This window comes from Protopterus annectens, chromosome 11.part0 (assembly GCF_019279795.1).
Source record: "Protopterus annectens isolate FY-2018-M chromosome 11.part0, PAN1.0, whole genome shotgun sequence".
Lineage (NCBI taxonomy): Eukaryota > Metazoa > Chordata > Ceratodontiformes > Protopteridae > Protopterus > Protopterus annectens.
Window position 1 is genome coordinate 1,114,345,657 of NC_056745.1, and position 21,082 is coordinate 1,114,366,738.

General features: G+C 39.5%; 1 protein-coding gene across 1 annotated transcript in view; it reads right to left on the bottom strand.

Annotated features, from left to right (window-relative positions):
• The window catches only part of LOC122815724 (pseudouridine-metabolizing bifunctional protein C1861.05-like), an 871,888-nt gene that overhangs the window by 328,520 nt on the left and 522,286 nt on the right, over window positions 1–21,082 (bottom strand). The gene's annotated exons all lie outside the window — the stretch shown is intronic.

Here is a 21,082-nt window from a genome sequence, read left to right on the forward strand (position 1 = left end):
AAGCTCAACAATTAGTTAAGGTATAAGGAAATGAGACAAAAACTGTGATATACAATCAATCTCAAGGAAGGTCTCTAGGAACTGATGGTATTCCTGTAGAAATTTGGAAGGGAAGAAAGGGATAAACATTTTGTTTAACATTATTTTAAAAGGAGGGGAAGCAACAACATCCTGAAAGAAAGCTGTGGTGGCTGTAATACCTAAATATGGTAAAGACCTATCAGACCAAGCTTTATATAGGACCATTTCAATTTAAAACTGTGATTATAAAGTGTTCTCGTGTATAATAACTAGAAGAATGGCAAAGGTGTTGTCAAAAATAATAGATATGAATCAATGTGGTTTTGTGGAGGGGAAATAAGCATTTGACAACATTAACAGAACAATGACGATCCAGAGAGAATCAGATATAAGAAAACATTACTGCTGTTGATGGGTCTTAATGCAGCGAAAGCATTCAACAGAGTAAGCTAGGATTTTATGCACAGGACAATGGAAGCATTTGCATTCCCTGATATAATAATATAATAAGGTTAGCTAGGTGGATGAATGATGGATTGGAGGCAAGAATTAAAGTGGGAGGGTTCCTTTCTGATAAGTTGTGTCTAAACAAAGGAATCAGTCAGGGGAGTCCTCTTTCCCCTTTGTTATTTGCTTTATATTTAGGGTCACTGGCAAAAAAGATAAGGGACTCAAGAATTCAAGGATATTATTAGTAATCAATAAAAGTTGGCTTTATTTGCAAATGGTATTATTTTGTACCTGATAAAACCAGAAAAGGATATCTTAGTGATTTTCATGATATAAAATTAATGAAGATAAAACAAGTGCTATAGCTGTAAACTATGTACCCACAAATGAATTGGTACAACAATACCCGCATTTATGGGGACACAATAAAATAAACTATTTAGAGGTATGGTTTTAAAAAGGCTTCTGTTATGGCAGCTAAGGATATGTGGGAAGAGACTAAACAAAAGATAATGCAAAAACTGAGACACTGGAAGTTCTTGTTTATAGCTATGGATAGCAAGATACAAACAGTAAAAAATGTTTTAGCCCTTTTAGTTCTACAGATTGGTCATATTTTTATCAACCAGAGGAGAAGTTCTGGACAATAGTAAATAAAGCCTTGAAGGAATTTATCTGGGAGATGAAGAAGGCAAGGGCCAAGTGGAATAAGTTGATCCTTCTAATATAACATTGGTTTAGGATTATCTGATCGGAAGGGATATTTTAGAGCTACACAGTTAAGGCTCACACATATATATATATATATATATATATATATATATATATATATATATATATATATATATATATATATGGGTCCTTGTTGTTTTATCGACAGTACGGTTCATCGAAGCATACTTTGTTGAAATTACTTTAGCGAAAGTGCATTTTGTTGAAAATGCACTTTCGCTAAAGAAAAAAAAACATGGCGTTAGCATGTACCGTTAGTTGTACATCAACGTATACTGTTGATGTACACCTAAGGAAACTCTTGTTGAGATCATAGTACAGTAGGGATAAGAGAATATTCCCTTTTCCCCACTGTAGTTCGATCATGGAGTGAGAATATTAAAGTAGGTGAGGTGTGGGGGGCTTGCAGGGGGGCTTGCCCCCATGCATATCAGTGTTTAATGTGTTGGGGGTTTTTTATGTTTAGGTTTTTTTATTTGTCCGCGAAAGTGTATTTTCGACAAAATGCACTTTTGTGGAAGTCGGTTCTCAGAATTAAGGTTCGATGAACCATACTTTTGAGTAAAGAACATAAACCCATATATATATATATATATATATATATATATATATATATATACACATGGGTCTATGTTCTTTAATATATATATATATATATATATATATATATATATATATATATATATATATATACATGGGTCTATGTTCTTTAATATATATATATATATATATATATATATATATATATATATATATATATAGGTCTATGTTCTTTACTCAAAAGTATGGTTCATCGAACCTTACATCCATGAAAGTGCATTTTTGTCAAAAATGCACTTTCATGGAAAAATTTAAATAAAACTAAACATTAAAAAAAAAAACAGTAAACACTAATATGCAGGCAGGCAAGTCCTCCTGCACCCCCCCCCCACTTTAATATTCTCACTCTGAGATCATATTACAGTGGGGAAAAGGGAATATTCCCTTATCCCCACTGTACCATGATCTCAACAGATGTTTCCTTAGTTGTACATCAATAGTATACATTGATGTACAACTAACGGTACATGCAAACTGCATGTTTTTTTTTCTTTAGCGAAAGTGCATATTCGACAAAATGCACTTTCGCTAAAGTGGGTTCGATAAAGTGCGGTTCAATGAACCATACTTTTGACAATAGAAATAGGTGCTGCGGTAGCGTTATTGCCTCACAGTTAGACATCATGTTCGATTCTCAGTTAGAGCGTCTTCTGTGTGTCGACACGCGTGAATGGGCATTCCTCTGTTGAAGGTTGTGCGTTAGGCACGGCAAGCCAGCATGTAAAAATCTACTGCCAATCATTAGCGGACCAGAGTTCCGCTGTGGCGACCCCTAACCGGGAAAAGCCGAAAGACAGTTTATATACATATATAAATATATATATATATATATATATATATATATATATAAAACATAAGCAGAAAGATATAATTCAAAGTGTAAAGGGATAATGATGAAGCAGAGGTAAGTCAAGAAATAAGGAAAAGGTGGGATTCTGGAAGTAGACCCTTAAGGAGAATAAGAATAGCCATATAGAATATTATATTTATAAAGTAGCAGAAAGTATTCTAAGAACTAAGCCAATATGAGAATAGAAATAGGAGATTTTGCCAGTAGAAACAACTGCAATTAGGGGTACACTGAATAGGCAAGACAGGGATGGGATTTACTGGAGAAAACTGGCAAAGGAACCAAGATACTGGGGACAAATAACTAGACAGAGAAAGGAAATACAATGGGAAGGGGCCAAGAGGACAGACCGCAGGCTAACGACTGCCTTAACTATTATGGATTGATATAAAGAGAAAGGGATAGGGAAATCCTAAGTGAAAGACCTGCACTGGCAAAGGTTTTACTTTAATCTAGAACAGAAGCTGCTGTTAAAAAAGGGATAATTAGTACAGCATATAAAATATTACATGATAACTACAGGAATCAATCAGAGTTGATTAGACAAGACTGGGAAGAGAGATTAGATAAGCAATTCACAAGGAAACAATTGGAGAATATATGTACAGCTCCCGAATATGCAAAGAAGTCTACAACATTTAGGATTTTTGCTTGGAATTGTTTGCATAGGTATTTTTATACCCCAAGCAGAATCCAAGGAATTTTTCCACAATTAAATGGGAAATGTTGGAAGTGTGATGGGTAAAAATAAGGTAAAGGGGAACATATGTTTTGGGAGTGTATGAGTTATTAGACTTTAAAAATTCCTTACAGAGTACTTTGTCAGAAATATTCTGTGAACAAATGGGTGTAACTAAGGAAATTATTATTCTGAGGTGGGATACAGGATTTCAATTGTCTAGGCATAGTAAGGCCTTAAGTTTAATTCTGGTGGCTGCCAAAAAAAGAAATTACTAGAAAATGGCAATCAAAGTCTAAACAAGCTGTATTTGAAGTATTGAATATTGTAGCAGAGATAAAAGAACTGGAGGTGGGATGTTTAGAAAAGGGTAGGAGCAAATTACACAGAAAATAATGGAAATTGTGGGAAGACTACATACAGAATAATATTTTGGAGAAGAAGGCATGAAGTTTAAGGAAAGGCATAAACTGAGGAACTTATTAGATTGATGATAGTTATACAAAAATGTTTGATGTATAATATTTGCATCTGGGAACATGTTCATATGGTTTATTTTCTTTTATGTCACTGTATGCTTGCCTACATCTTAAATGATAATTTAATAAAAGTGTTAAAAGAACAATAACATCTTATTCATTTACTAAGTGTTATATACTATGCTTTACTTTTTTTAATTGTAACAGGCCATGAAGCTAGATAAAACTCTGGGTAGTGGTAACTGTAGACAGTGCTCACAGAAGAATATATGTTTTTTTTAATTTACTTTTACCATGAACAACATGGCGGGGGGGGGGGGTTAAGAAAAGGTGCATACCTCTCAATTTCTTTGTTCAAGAATTCTGGACATAGCCAAAAATAATGAAGGGAGAAAGTTAGGGATAAGTTTTAAATATTTCTCTAATCCACTTAAAACTATAATGGAAAAGGTTTTGCATCAACATGCATTTTCTGAACATAAAGAAGTATGAAACCCAGTCAAGAATTATTAACTTATCTGTAATCCTCGATGATTTATCAGAAAATCATGGGCAGGGCAAAAAATTGACAACATCCAAGATGCTCTGCAAAATCAAGGAAATTTAAGAGGTGTTGTTCCCTGCATACATCTGAACTTCTTTGCTCAAAAATTCTGGACACAGACAAAACATGGGGGAACAAAATCTAGGACAATTTTTAATATTACTCCATTTCACTCATAAAGTTAATAGAAAAAATTTTACATCACCATACATTTTCAGAAGAAATGTGAAACTCTAATGTCTGGCATTACTGACTTGTTTCTGATCCTTGGTGATTTATGAGAAATTGGAAAAAAATGTGAGGGTTTGGACAAAACATATCAGGAAAAAGTACCGGGATTTTTGCAAAAAAAAGGGGGGTACTTTAGAAGTATGGTACTGCATGGAATGAAGTCCAACCATGCATGGATGTACACAGACACACACACACACACACACACACACACACACACACACACACACACACACACACACACACACACACACACACACACACACACACGTTCGCATTCACATGAATGCACTTGGTCACACATGAACTCAGGCACACTTGCACACACACACACATGCACATTCGGGTGACTCATGCACTAACAGGCACACAGCACACATACACACAGACATATGCCCTCAAACACATACATAAGATAATCAATTAATGTATAAAAAATGAGGAAATGGAAGAATAATATCTTAAAAAGCAGATGTTCTGAACTACCCACCATTAAAAGCTAGACTTCTTATTAAACAGCACAACTACACATTCAGAGACTTCCCAAAAGAGGCACAAACCCTTGTTAGGCTTAAAATCAATTTCATCTTCTCTAGGCTATGCACAGCAGTCTGGAACAACTAACCAGCTAATATTAGAAATCAAGAAAATCTCAGTTCAAACAAGCCGTAAAACACCACCCATTAACAGAATCCTTTTGTGCTTGCTTTAAAGACAATGGTTCATAGGTTCATAGCTAGGCACTAAGATATTGGCCTTAGGGCCTATATAAGCCTAGCCAAACGGTACCCTGGCTTTCGCCACCCAAGAAAATTATTTTACTGTGCCCCTGTTGAGCAGAGCCACAGAAGTGATCCTCGGGGTGAATTCCGTATCTCCCATCCAATCATCAAGATTTTTCTTGAAGAGTGCTAATGAGGAGCTTTGTTTGATACAGATAAATAGTTTGTTCCAGAGTATGGGAAGTCTCTGGGACAGGAATCTATCCCTCCAGCATGTTCTGTTTATTGTGGTGACAAGGTTTAGGTCCCTAGAGCATGTAGCTTGGAGGGACTGGGATTTCTTTAAGTGGAGCATGTCCAACAGCTGTGGGTTTGATATAGCTTTGTATATTAGGCAGAGACAGTCTCTGAGTAGGCGATATGTGATGGAGTAAAGCTGGAGTTTTTTTAGATGGTCTGCGTAGGGCATCTGTTTGATGCCAGTAATCCTCTTTGTGAAGTATTTCTGTGGCCTTTCCAGTTGTTGTACATGTCTTGTGAGGTACATGCCAAAAGGAACATTGTACTCTATAATGGTCTAATGAGTAACGAGTAGAGAGGAACAATTACCTCTTTTTTTCCTGGATGAGAAACCTTTTGTGATAAGGTGTGCCATGTAGAAGGATTTCATGACTACTGTGGCAATGTAATTATCAAAGGAGAGACTACTGTCCACCTGTGTCCTAAGGTCTCTTATCACACTTTTGGTGTTAAGTAGACTACCGCCTATGTGGTAGTTCATGGGTACAGAAATTTTACCAAAAGGGATGACAATGCACTTTTTGGCACTGAGCTTGAGGCCATGGCTTTGACACCAGGCATATGTCTCAGTGAGGCCCTTTTGTAGGATGTCCACATCGTTAGGAGTTTTGATTATGGCTCCTAGTTTGCAGTCATCTGTGAAGTTTGTTAGCCAAAGACCTTCTGTGTTAGTCTGTACTTCAGAGAAGTAGATACCAGACAGGAGAGGACCCAGGACTGAACCCTGTTGTCCTCCACTTGTCACTGGTCTGAAGTTGGATTTGGAGTCTGCTACTTTCACAGTGAGGGTTCTGTCAGTGAGCCAGTTGGCAACCCATCTTGTGACATAGTGATTTATACCTAGTTTAGTGAGTTTGTCTATAATTCCAGACTGGGGGATGGTGTTGAAAGCCTTGGCGAGATCTAGATAGGCTGTGTGAACCACCTTACCCTTATCTACAGCTTTGGTGACCGCTTCAAAGAAGTCTATCAGGTTTAGGAGACATGCTCTGCCATTTACAAACCCAAACTGGGTAGAGTCCAGAGTTTGGAGATTATCAATGTCACTGTTTATAAGTTCCATGATGATACGTTCCATAGCCTTGCAAACCAGGCTAGTCAGGCTAATGGGGCAGTAGTTCCCAGGGTGCATGGTGGCTCCCTTTTTGTGGAGTGGGATAACCATTGCTGTGCACCATTCAATGGGCACAAAACCTGAGGTGAGGCTATGATTGAACATGGTCCTTAGGTGGGGTGCCAGTTCGTACAGCACTTCTCACAACTATGCACTATTACTGCTTTAATTGCACAGTACTGTACTTACTCAATACAAACTTGACCCACTTACGTGTTCGAAAGCTTGCAGGATTTACCTGCACTCTGTCATCACACTAATATTTTACTCTGTACACATTTGTTTTGTCTGACATGCAGCAATTATTGTACATTAAAATTACTGCATTGTTCCTTGCAATACTGCACTGTGAAGTACCGCTTTAACCAATCTGTTAACTGGAATTACAGTATTAATTTTACCTGTTTATTAACTATCTTCCAAATGTCTTGGGTCATGGCTGAAAAAAAGTCTGTTGACTAGCCCATTTACACAGCTAACAAAGCTAGTAATTAAAATAAACACAAAGAGCTGTGGCAACTAGAAAAGCAATAGGATGCTGATAAAGGATGGTAACACTTCTTTACAGAAAAAAAACAGCAGATGAATTGCATAGAATATCAACAATACTGGTAAGGGAAAAAATGCAGAATAACAGCGGTATGCATACAGTATAGTGAGCACGCGGTACAAAGTAAACTTGAAGCCAAGAGTTTAATCTGGGTCTGTGAAGTTTGCAGTAGGTGTGGAAATGGGCAGAGTACATGTGCAGAACATACTTACCACACAGTTGCCTATGTTTCTTGATTACTGTGTTCTACAACGAAAAATATCCAGCTGTTACTCATATCAAAGGAAGGAACGATCCTTAGGGCTAACCCGTCTGCAAGCAGGTTAATCTCATCAGAATTGAGCGAATGAAAATAGTAAAGAATACTTACCTGAGGTACGGAAACATCAACCGCTTACAAACTCATCAATGCAAAAAAAAAAAATATACAAGCATCTTATGTTGTTTCACTTATCGTCACCATGGCAACAGAAAAATATAAACAATCATTAAATAGATGAAAGGAGACCTAAGTACAGTGAGAAGAGTTTGGTGAGATAATACAAGATATTGAAATCCAGCAGACATGCCAATAAAAGGTCTATTCCAAAAATAAGAAATAGAACAGGTGCTGAGTTGTAAAAATAAATTTCACAAGGCAATGAATTATATTTTTCAGTAGTTTCAAATGAATGTTTTCTTTACTCTCACCAAAACTTTAAATACTGCACTAAACAGCTGTTCAAAAACTGGGGCAAGCTGTAAAATATGATAAATGGTTGCAAATGTTCTTCTTTGAAGAAATATATGCATGCAGAATTAATTTTAGACTGCTAAAGCATAACACAGAAGTGTCCCCAAGATGCTGTTTCTTTTGTCATCCCTTCTGATATGTCTGGAGTTTAGATGTACTGCATGCACAGTGCATATTTTTTGCATGGTACTAAATAAATAAATATGCACCTGAACTAGCAACATATTAATGCAACAGATTTTGAAAATGAGTTGTGGTTATACAGTATACAACACACACACACCTGCTGTGTAACCAAAATACACTTCCAGCGATCCTGCTGGTCTAGGAGATGCATTTCTGGGTATGCAGCTGGAAACTGCAGTTTGATTATGAAACCCTAGCTGGCAATGAGGGCTGGGTCCATCAGATGGCAGACAGTACTCTCATCCCTGGGGGGGGGAGGGGGGGCAGTGTGGGTTGGTGCAGCAGCAGCAGGGTGGCTTCAGGCTGAGGTATAGGACACAACAATCTGTGTGGCTCAATAAAACATCTGCTCCTGGATTCTGCAATATCTTGTTTCTACAGGGGACAGTAGATTATATCAAGCTTCTATGGAGACATTGTGCTACTACTGCAGGAGGTTCAGGTGCAAATAGTGAAATACCCTTCATTATAGTAGTCTGCATGCGATGCTCCAATCCCACTTATAATTTCTGCCTGGTCACAGATGGGATCTCCTATTAAACTAAAAAAATACATAATCTTTAAGAACAAGGGGGTCAGATTTGTAGTGGATATCAAGTTTAAAGCATGCTACTGAGAGAGCTACAAAATATTTAGTAGATAATATTCTGATGCTTTTTACACAGCAGCTTGTAGGTAACTAAATGTTGCTTTGTTAACCAAACTATATTACATTACTGTCTCCTTCTGCCATTAATCAGATGTAAAAAAACCTGGTCCACTATTATGTGCATTTAACTGTCTGCATCCTCTCCATCTCCATTTACATTACTGTCTCCTTCTGCCATTAATCAGATGTAAACATATCTGGTCCACCATTATGTGCATTTAACTGTCTGCATCCTCTCCATCTCCATTTACATTACTGTCTCCTTCTGCCATTAATCAGATGTAAACATACCTGGTCAACCATTATGTGCATTTAACTGTCTGCATCCTCTCCATCTCCATTTGCATTACTGTCTCCTTCTGCCATTAATCAGATGTAAACATATCTGGTCCACCATTATGTGCATTTGACTGTCTGTATCCTCTCCATCTCCATTTCCCCTCATTACTGCTTCACCTGTTTCATGTCCTCCTGATTATCCCTATGAACTGCCTCTCCACCACCCATTCTGATAGCCCAATACAGAGAGCTCACAACCCTCATCAATAAATACTTGTGCAGATTTGGGGAATAGTCAGTACAATCTGCTGTCTGTACCCCTTATGGTCCCTCTTTCTTTCTTATTCATGGTGATCCCTTCATGTAAGCAAGGTATGATCATGTGCATCCACTTAAGATTTCCCCTTTGTCTTCTTACCTCTACTTAGAAGAGTTCCAGCTCCTCTAGTTTCTGATCATATCCTTTCCCTCTAGCCACAAAGCCTTCTGGTGACTTTCATCAGGACCTATTCAAATAGATTAATGTCCTATTCACTGTGGAGCCTCCAAAATTGTCTGCAATTATCAGTATGTGGCCTATCCTGATACCAGATTAGTGGAAACATTACTTCTTTACTTCTGTAGTCTCATTTCCCAAAGATCCACCCCTGCATTCTGTTTCCTGCTGCAGTGGCCCTCTCACTCTGCTCTTGGTGGTCTAGTCAAGGAATGATAACTACCAGCAAATCCTTTTCCTGCTCTGTTTCCAGAAATCTCTCCATCCCCAACCCCCAACCTCCAATCTCCAGTTGTTACTTCATACCTGAGTTATTCATAGGTTCATAGGTGTGTACTTGACTAATGGCCCTGGAGTCTTTACAAGTCTAGCCCATAGGGTTACCCTGGCATCGTGCCACCTGACCTTAGTTCACAGTGCCTCTGTCGAGTAGAGCCACTGGAGTGATCCCTGGGGTGAATTTATTATTTACCATCCACTCATCAAGATTTCTCTTGAAGAGGGCCAGTGAGGTGCGCTGCTTGACATGGAATGGAAGTCTATTCCCGAGCATGGACAGTCTCTGGGTTATGAACCTGTCCCTCCAGCATGTTCTGTTGATTGTGGTAATGAGACTGTCTCTTGAGTGTGTGGTGTGGGGGGATTGGGATTTCTTTGGATGTAGCATTTCTAACAGAGCTGGGACAGACATGGCTTTGTAAGTCAAACAGAGATTGGCTCTACGTAGGTGATATGAGACAGAGAATAGTTGGAGTTTTTTGAGTCTGTTCATACAGGACAAGTGTTTAAGGCCTAGGATCCTATTTGTGAGGTACTTTTGTGGCCTCTCTAGTTGTTGCAGGTGTCTAGTGAAGTACATGCCAAATGGGGCATCATACTCGATGATTGGCCTAATGAGGGAAGAGTAGAGCGAGACAATGACCTCTTTCTTCCTGGATGCAAAATGCTTAGTAATGAGATGTGCCACACAGAAGGACTTTCTGACCACAGTGGCAATGTGGTGGTCAAAAGAGAGGTTGCAGTCAACCTGTGTTCCCAGATCTCTTATAATGCCTGCTGTGTTCAGTGGACTACCATCAATGTGGTAATTCAAGGGAACCAGGTTTTTCTAAAGGGAGATAACACATTTTTTGGCATTGAGCTTAAGGCCATGGTTCTGACACCAGTTGTTGGTCTCAGTGAGGTCTTTTTATAGGATGTCAACATCACTTGGGGAGTTAATAATAGCTCCCAACTTGCAATCATCTGTGAACTGTGTCAGCCAGATTCCCTTTGTGTTGGCCTGGACTTCAGAGAAGTAGACACCAAACAGGAGAGGAGCCAGGATGGAACCCTGTGGGACTCCACTCATGACTGCTCTGCAGTCTGACTTGGAGTCAGCTACTTTCACACTGTGGATTCTATTTGTGAGCCAGTTTGCAACCCAACTAGTGATATAGGGGTTGATGCCTAGCTTGGTGAGTTTTTCTATGATTCCCGAGTGGGGAATGGTATCAAAGGCATTGGCCAAATCAAGGTAGGCTGTATGAACCACCTTGCCTTCATCCACAGTTCTGGTGACTGACTCAAAGAAGTTGACCAAGTTGAACAGGCATGATCTGCCCTTCACAAAACCAAACTGTGTAGGAGCCAGAGTTTGGAGATTCCCTGTATCCTTGTTTATTAGGTCCATAATGATGCGTTCCATAGCTTTGCATATCAAACTTGTCTGGCTAATGAGGGAATAGTTCCCAGGGTCTGTAGTCACTCGTCCTTTGTGGAGAGGGATGACTGTATTAGTGCACCATTTGGTAGGGATAAAGCCTGAGGTGAGGCTGTGATTGAACAGGGCACACAGGTGAGGTGCCAATTCACTCTGTAGTTCATGTAGAACACAGCCAGGGATATTGTCAGGTCCCACAGAAGCTGTATTCCTGTCCTTGGATAGTGCTGTTTTAACCTGTGCAGCAGTAATACTGGATTTCTGGCAATCTACTGGTATTGTGATTTGTCCTTTGGGGGGGCAGGGGTAAAGTTGGCACCGAATCTGTTGGCCAGTATATTGGCAATATCTGTTGGCTCGGTATAGGAGGAACAATTGTGCAGTAGCTTAGAGTAGAAATTCTTTACATAACTATGGAAGGCCTTGTAGTTGTCTTTACTATCTGCTGCAATTCTGTTTTCATAGCTAGCTTTAGAGGATTTGAAGAGGGATCTCAACTTTTTGTTGAGGTGGATAAGGGAGTTTTTCCATCTTGGGACTTTACCTAATTCTGCATCAGTTTCCATCTTCTGTTGTAGAGTTTGTTTATGGCAGCGGACCACCAGACTAGCTTCCTTTTTTTGGAGGAGAACATCTTGGTTCTATTGGGTATGGCAAGATCTATGCATTTGTGTACATGTTCGTACAGTGGATTGATGTATGATTTGGCAGTCATGCAACTATTCTCCATTTGCATGGGTGCCATGAAGTTGGCCACCTCTGTTTTTAGGAGCCCAAAGTTAGCTTTGGAGAAGTTTTTCATGGTGGTTACTTTTGCACGGGGGGTGGAGTGGGAGGGATGTGGATTTCAAAGGTGATTAGTTTGTGGTTGGATCTAACCAGGAAGGAGTTGACTATTTGTGCAGAGCAACGGTCTCCCATGTTAGTAATGACCGGGTCAAGGATGTTGCTTCCTCTAGTGAGGGTAAGAATAAGCTGGTCTAGGGGATTGGAATTAATGAATTCCAGGAAATGTTGGGCAAGTGTATCGGTACATGAGTAGTTTTCCCAGTTACTGAAGGGGTAGTTGAAGTCGCCCAGTATGAGAGTGTTAGGTTGGACCCTAATATTCTCCAGGGTGCTTAGGAATGTGGAGTGCGAGTCTTAGGACATGGTTGAGAACCTATAGCAGGCTCCGACCTGAATCAGTGTATTACTCAATGTTAGCTGCACCTGAAATATCCCAGATGCATTATGTTGGGCTACAGTCTAGATGTGTGCGGATCCTTTATGAATATGGAAACACCACCTCCTTTGGAGCTTTGGTCCAAGTTCTGGGGCCGAAAGGTGTGGAATGAGTTATAGCCTGGTAGTGCAGGGGTGCTTTCTGCTGCCTTGAACCACATCTCTGTTACACACAAATGTCGATGTTCTCCATTTTAAGGAGTGCTTCAAGCGAGTGCATTTTGAGATTTAGACTTCTAGCGTTGAGCAGCATGACCCTCATATTGCATTTGTTTCTAGCTGTTATTGTGGCAATTTGGTCTTTGGAACACTGCCTAAAAAAGCCACTGTAGGAGTGGCAAAAGCTTTGGCCAGTATCCGGAAGCCCAGAGGTGACAGATGTAGGTAATCTCTGGCAAAGCATCGAGGTCTGTCAATCATGTCATCCCAGGCAGACAAATACTGGATCCCCTTAGAATGACACCAGAAACTTAGCCAATTGTTGAAATCAGTCATTTTTTACTTATACTGTGGTATCAATCTGGGTGATGATAGGATGCTGCTCAGGGCTAGGGTCATACCCGCCTGGGCTAGATAATCCGAAAGCTCCTCCATGTCTTTTTTCATGTAGTCCAGGAGGTACATCTCAGGTCATTCACACCCACATGTACAATGACAGAGTCATATTTGTACCTGCTGTTGCCAAGTGCAGGACTTTGGATTAGTCTGTACTGAACCTTGCCTATCACCTTTAGATCTTCAGAGGGTAGTGAAAGCTTAATTTGGACAAAACTTATGATATGTTTGAAAGATGACTTAATTACATATAAATACCTTTAAAGATAATGTTGCCATCAAGAATAATGTTAAGGTCACATACCTTACTGACAAAGTGCAGTGTTATCCTCCCTCCATAAGTAATAAAAGGAATCAGAATCAGTCTGAATCCTTGAGATTGGCCTAAATAGCCATGGCAGCCAGCTTATAGGTGTTTAGTTTGCATTCAGTACATTACATCGAAAGATGAACAACATCTAATATATACGTTACAGAATAAACAACTGACAGAGTTACAAGACTGAAGGAGAAATGCAAATGTAGAAAGGATACTAATGTCCTTTGCCTTGAATGTGCTCTCCCAGGGGTAGTACGTCCACACAAACACAGGTTGATTCAAGATGGAGTCCTGTGGATCTGCACTATCCAAAGTGCAGAATAAGGAGGCATTAACTCTAGAACTAACTTTTGGGTGGTATTTAAGAGGTAGAAGGCAACACAGTGGCATACAGCTCCTGAATGTCAACAGTAAAGACGCAAATGCACTGGGTGAGACCATGGTCAAGTATGTAAGTTGCCACAAAGAACTGAAGGAGGATAAAAACTGAGTAACTCCAGTGATCTCTTGCTAAAAAGAGGTTATTCACAACTCCTTGAAGGGCAGCCCTACTACTGTGTTGGGTCGGAAACCTAGAATGAAATGAGTACTAGACGTTATTGGGGGTATATTAAATTAGGGGCATTTTGGGTGACTGACAGGAACTGCTGCTTCAGGGGGATCCCATTGACTAGCCAGTAAACATAGCAAAGTATAACTGATTAGGTGTCATTTCATTTTCATAGTTTAGTTTTGTAAAATGTGTCCCCCACTGCTTTGCTGCATATCCAAGTACAAGTGTTTGCTTGCACTGAGCCAACAAAGAGCAGCTCAGCCATGCAGCAGCAGGGTCTTATGATTTTCCATAAGCCACAATTTGTAATCTCATCTAGCGTGCTGCATCCGTTGGAAGTCAACCACTCAGCCTAAAAAACAAAATGTTTATTTTTACCTTAGTGTTTTGCACATGATTTTGTAGGCTAAAACTGGTGTCCAGTCAGACACTGATGTACTCATAATACTGAAGAGTTTCAGCTGCATTCTGAATGTAGTTGGTAATGGCCCACTTGAGGGTGCCTTAGCCAGCCCTTACTTGGTTCTAAAGAGCATGGCTTAGGTTTTCTTTGTATTGAGAAATAGTCTGTGTTTAAGTAGTCAGCCTAATAGGTTTTGTAGGTCTGTTTCCAGGTGATTTTTCATCATTAAGTTAGAGGGGTTGGATCTTTGTGAACACTTCACAATGCCGAAATCCTGAAAGATCGAATTTCATATGGCCGAGACCATATGATTGAACTTTCGGAATCCCGACATTGTGAATGGAGATCTGCATAAGTGCAGAATGGGAGATTTCCCTTTTCCTCACTGCAGTGCGATCTCGGAGTTGAAATATTTAAGTAGTGGGGATGTGGGGGGTGCAGGGGGGCTTGCCCCACTGAAGAAACATTTAAATTGTTGGGTTTTTTTTTTTGGGGGGGGGAGGGGATTTGTTTCGGAATTTCAATATTCCGAAACATCAGTCATATGGTCTCGATAAAATGAAATTCGATGCTCCAGAATTTTGAGTTTCTGAAGTGAATCCAGATCTTTACATGACTGCATCAGCTGCATATAGTAATATTGGCATATGTGGAATATCTGAGGAAAGGTATGGATAAACAGTAAGAAGAGTCTAAGCGAGAGAACTGAGCCTTGTGGTACTCCTTTGGAGAATGGTGCAAATGGGAGTGTGGAGAATCAGAAATGCAGTTTAAATGACCTGTTGGAAAATAATGATTCAAACAATTTCAGGTCTAATTCTGGCAGAATATGTATAAAGATGACAGCTGGCCCACCCTAACAGAGTTCTTTAAAATAAATATTTTATAAGTATTTAGTATGCTACACAGGACTGTGTTTTAGTTGACAGGCAAGAAGGAAAGAAATAAATTAGAAATAAAGAAAGACAATGTAATATAATCAGTGTATACAAGTGTTAACACTCTGCCTCCATTAAGTCCTAGCTGGTACATCTGAAGAGTGACAGCACTGAACATATAACCTTGTTAGAATGTTGTACTATTTATACCACTACTGTTGGATTTTATTAATCTAAATGCAAATCTTTATTCATTGTGACTTATTTTACCATTAAGAGTCACACTAGATGACCAAGACACTGAGTGGTTTTCTACTTGCCTAAATGAACACTGGTTCTAATGGGTAATTTAGAACGGTACTTCACTTTTATGACTGGCCATGAATGCTGCCATCTAAGTGTCCACACATATACAGACACTCTCCTCGCCCCCATATCTGTCCTTCTGTTAGTTATCTGTGTCTAAACATCTGAGCTCCGTGTTGAGATTTTTTTCACACTGATATTTTTTGAAGTGTTTCTTTTAGCTAATTGAGAAAAATGTATACTGTCTTCATTCTCCCTTTCTTCTCATAAGTGGGTACTAAAGCACTGTGTCTAGAGTCAGTAAGTCATTAATTTCTGAAGAAGCACGTCTCTTAGTTTGAAACCTTGAATATCTGTATTGTAAAAACTATGTTAGTACAATAAAAGGTAGCACAATGGTAGTCATTTGAAATGTCAGGACCCGCATGAGAGAGTTCCAAAATACAGAAACTGAATGGCTGAACAAACGGACTTGCATACCAAATGTGAGATGGCCATTTCTCAGCATATTCCCTTTTCTCTGAGGTTTTTCTCAACTTTCATTCTTCATTGTTTTTTTTTTTTCTTTTAATCTAAACAAGCACCTCGACAGAGCTCTATATCGCTACCTTTGAAGTAACATGTTGCCATACCCCAAGATGTTAGCTGAAATGTTGTGTGTATCTAAATAAGCACCTCGACAGAGCTCTACATCGCTGCCTTTGAAGTAACATGTTGCCATACACCAAGATGTTAGCTGATATGTTGTGTGTATCTAAACAAGTACCTCGACAGAGCTCTACATCGCTGTCTTTGAGGTAACATGTTGCCATACACCAAGATGTTAGCTGATATGTTGTGCGTATCTAAACAAGCACCTCGACAGAGCTCTACATCGCTGCCTTTGAAGTAAGATGTTGCCATACACCAAGATGTTAACTGATATGTTGTGCATATCTAAACAAGCACCTCGACAGAGCTCTACATCACTGTCTTTGAAGTAACATGTTGCCATACAGCAAGATGTTAGCTGATATGTTGTGCGTATCTAAACAAGCACCTCGACAGAGCTCTACATCGCTGCCTTTGAAGTAACATGTTGCCATACACCAAGATGTTAGCTGATATGTTGTGCATATGAAAATAAGCACCAAACCAGGAATAAAAAATATTACTCAGTTCACAAATACCTACATAGACATTCCAAGCTGTCATTCCCTACCATTGTAACCCTAGTGCAGTGCAGTAACAGAGACACATTAAATGTGTTTTTAAAGTCTGATTTAACAAGTCCTGCTACTTTTATAATATTACATGTTGTATTCAAGGAATTTGTTTTCCTGTTTTCAAATAAAAGTAACTGCATGATTCAAACAATATACATCATAGCTGTAGACCAAAGCAGCTGTACAGTCAAAGGTCTTTAAACCAAACTTACAATTCTCTGGCCTTTGAAAAGCTTTATTGCCATTATCATTTGTTGGTACTTATCAATGTTCACATACCTATCAAGACTGTTTATTGAACAGTGTTAATAAGGTGCTTAACTTTATTATGAGTATTAATGTATTCCAAAATTTTGACAGTTGACAAATAATGAATCTGTTCTACCTCAGCTTTGTGGCATGGAGGAATAAAGCCTTGACTAAGATCTAGATTACCCAAGTTGCAATAACAGCTTAGTCACTGAAAGAGCCAGGTGGAGAAGGGCTGAGAATGGACATGGGATCAGCTCCCCCAATTTGGGGGGGGGGGTGAGTAGTGGCTCCTAGTCTGGCTGTGATATAGTGCAAACAGAGAGTTGCATTAAAGTCATTGACTGGGGCATAGGCTTGAAATCCCAAGAAGGTGATGGTAGCTCTTAGGGAGCATGTGTGTGGAAGCATGTATGTATCAGATGAGGGCACTGGACTCCCATCGGTCATACAGAACCTACATTACAACTAGCAGAAAGGTAGCCTTAGGGCAAGAGTAAATGTCCCATAGTCTGTCTCTGCCAGGATTTATGCAAACCACTGAATGAGTAGCATCCCTGCCAGCTGGGTTTAGATAGACAGGACACCCCTTGGGATCTTGGAGTAGGGAGTAAGCTAGACTCACCCAGCAGGTGAGATGGAGTACCTTAGTCATCAGTGGATTACATGGCTAGGTCTTCTATGGGGTCCAGTTACAGTGTGTAAAATGGACAGATCCATCCATGATAGCAGTGCCTAATTACACAGTGATATTAGCAGACATACAGTGCAAGAGGTGGCACAAAGCAAACCCAGGACTGCCTGGTTGATTGCTCCTCCAGACAGCTCATGCCCTGATATTGGGTGAAATTCACAGGTAGAAGAAGGAACAGCAATCTGACTGAGACAGACTTGATGTTTTTTTTCATAAATGGGGGGCAAAAAGCACTTACAAAAAAAAAGAGATAATGAATCTATTCTTTTCTTTTGTAATTTATGGTAACTTTAAGCAGTATTTTATGAGAGCTCTTATGTTAGTTCTACTTGTACATTCCCAGAACATGTTTTCAAAAATAATGGGGTCAGTCACAGCTTAATATGCCAAGCAATGGTCCTAAGATGTCTGTTGAACATGCAGAATCGATATGTTTTTGAATAGAAGAGCCCCTGTTTTGAAGAGGAGAAAGACAAACTACAAGTATTGTCAGCTTGTAAAAAATTTTTCATTCATTCACATTTGTTGTTTACAAGGGCACACAGTCCTACAGATACTATAGATATGATAGAGCCAACAACTGTGAATCTAGTAAGTTGCATAATTTATTCATAATGGACAGAGTAGTTTGCAGTATAAGAAACGAACAAACAAGGATCAGGCCTTTAATAGAAACAGACATCACATTATCAAATAGAGGAAGTGTGCAGAGCAAGTCAAATCAGTAGTACACAGTTAAAAGAATTAATGGGGGAGTGGATAAGTATAAGAGAAAATACTAGTCATATAATTCAAAACTGAGAAATAAAGTTAAAATATGTTTGAAAAATAACAGATATGAAGAAAAGAGTAATGTGGCAAGGTACTGTAACAAAAAGAAGACCAGAACTAACCAGGATAATAGAGGGGGGAAGAAAGCCCTGACTGTGGACCATGTGACCCAAATTCAGTTTACAGTTTAGGTGCCCGATAGAGTTGGCAATCGAGGATGGGTGTGAGGGACACTGCCAGCTCACCCATCATGTGGTAAAGAAGATGGCTCTGGCTTGCCACTTGGGAGATATTTAGCAGGAACACTGGGTGCTGCACCTTTGTAGCACTGACCTGCACAGCATGTGCTGTCATGGTGTTCATGCATGGAATCCAAGGGTCCATTAAATAATGTTTGGACAGCCACTGACAGAGAGAAGGGGTGCGCCACCAATTTCGAGATTCTGAAGTGAATCCGGGTTGGGTAGGTCCCCCTGTAGGCCTGCAGGACCAGCAAGCTAACTCACTCTCTACCATCTGACTATCAATACAGTAGGATGGAGAGGTTAATAGAGCTACAATACAAAAATGAATGGGATGATTGGGTACAGGTAAATGAACCATCGGGTGATACCCTGTAGTAAAGGAACCATCAGGTGATGTTCTGTAGTAAAGGAACCATCAGGTCATGTCCTGTAGTAAAGGAACCATCAGGTCATGTACTATAGTAACAGAACCATCAGGTCATGTACTATAGTAACAGAACCATCAGGTGATGTCCTGTAGTAAAGGAACCATCAGGCAATGTCCTGTAGTAAAGGAACCATCAGGTCATGTACTATAGTAACAGAACCATCAGGTGATGTCCTGTAGTAAAGGAACCATCAGGCAATGTCCTGTAGTAAAGGAACTATTAGGTCATGTACTATAGTAACAGAACCATCAGGTGATGTCCCGTAGTAAAGGAACCATCAGGTCATGTACTATAGTAACAGAACCATCAGGTGATATCCTGTAGTAAAGGAACCATCAGGTCATGTCCTGTAGTAAAGGAACCATCAGGTCATGTACTATAGTAACAGAACCATCAGGTGATGTCCTGTAGTAAAGGAACCATCAGGTCATGTCCTGTAGTAAAGGAACCATCAGGTCATGTACTATAGTAACAGAACCATCAGGTGATGTCCTGTAGTAAAGGAACCATCAGGTCATGTCCTGTAGTAAAGGAACCATCAGGTCATGTACTATAGTAACAGAACCATCAGGTGATGTCCTGTAGTAAAGGAACCATCAGGCGATGTCCTGTAGTAAAGGAACTATTAGGTCATGTACTATAGTAACAGAACCATCAGGTGATGTCCCGTAGTAAAGGAACCATCAGGTCATGTCCTGTAGTAAAGGAACCATCTGGTGATGTCCTGTAGTAAAGGAACCATCAAGTCATGTACTATAGTAACAGAACCATCAGGTGATATCCTGTAGTAAAGGAACCATCAGGTCATGTCCTGTAGTAAAGGAACCATCAGGTCATGTACTATAGTAACAGAACCATCAGGTGATGTCCTGTAGTAAAGGAACCATCAGGTCATGTCCTGTAGTAAAGGAACCATCAGGTCATGTACTATAGTAACAGAACCATCAGGTGATGTCCTGTAGTAAAGGAACCATCAGGCGATGTCCTGTAGTAAAGGAAATATTAGGTCATGTACTATAGTAACAGAACCATCAGGTGATGTCCCATAGTAAACGAACTATCAGGTCATATACTATAGTAACAGAACCATCAGGTGATATCCTGTAGTAAAGGAACCATCAGGTCATGTCCTGTAGTAAAGGAACCATCAGGTCATGTACTATAGTAACAGAACCATAAGGTGATGTCCTATAGCAAAGGAACCATCAGGTCATGTCCTGTAGTAAAGGAACCATCTGGTGATGTCCTGTATTAAAGGAACCATCAGGTCATGTACTATGGTAACAGAACCATCAGGTGGTGACCTGTAGTAAAGGAACCATCAAGTGATGTACTATAGTAAGAGAACCACTAGATGATGTCCTGTAGTAAAGGAAACATAAGGTGATCTCCTGTAGTAAAGGAACCATAGGTTGATGTCCTGTGGAAAGAAACAATAAAAGGAAGGCGATTCCAGAGTATCCTTGTATAACTAAAATTTAGACCCTGTATACTAGTTGTGACTATAAGCAGCAGGAGAAACTAAAGTGTGCTAGTAAATGATAGAATAATTAATTTACAAAAAACTTCATCATGGCCTTTCATAGGGGAGGCATACATACTTTCCTTCACATTTTAATAGAAGGATCTTGTGTTCATTTCACCCACTCCACTTACAAATGTCGTGCTGTTTTATTCATTCATGTGTCCATTCCATTTATAAACATTAGTATCACTGCTTTATTAACTTTCACCAAGTACATATCCCATAACAGTTTACTACATCACATGCTTCATTATTTTTCATCTTTGTAAATTATTGATTCATGATTATGTATTTTAATGTGACTTAACAGTGTTTATGCTGGAAATTATTATTTTGTGCATAACATTTTATAAAGTTCTGTGTAGTATGGAATCTTGGAAAAAGATTCTGCTGTTCTATTTTCTCAGTGT